Here is a 245-nt window from a genome sequence, read left to right on the forward strand (position 1 = left end):
CCGCGGGGCCCTCCCAGCGGGGCAAGGGGCACCCGCGCTGCTGGAGAAGCACCGGGCCCAGCCCCGGACCCTCTCACCCCCCGCAAGCGTCGGGCCGGCGCCGCGGCCTGCTCCCCCTACCCCCTCACGGCCGGGCAAGGGGCACCCGCGCTGCTGGAGAAGCACCGGGCCCAGCCCCGGACCCTCTCACCCCCCGCAAGCGTCGGGCCGGCGCCGCGGCCTGCTCCCCCTACCCCCTCACGGCC

Source organism: Cariama cristata, unplaced genomic scaffold, assembly GCF_000690535.1.
Source record: "Cariama cristata isolate BGI_N322 unplaced genomic scaffold, ASM69053v1 scaffold14030, whole genome shotgun sequence".
NCBI classification, from domain to species: Eukaryota; Metazoa; Chordata; class Aves; order Cariamiformes; family Cariamidae; genus Cariama; species Cariama cristata.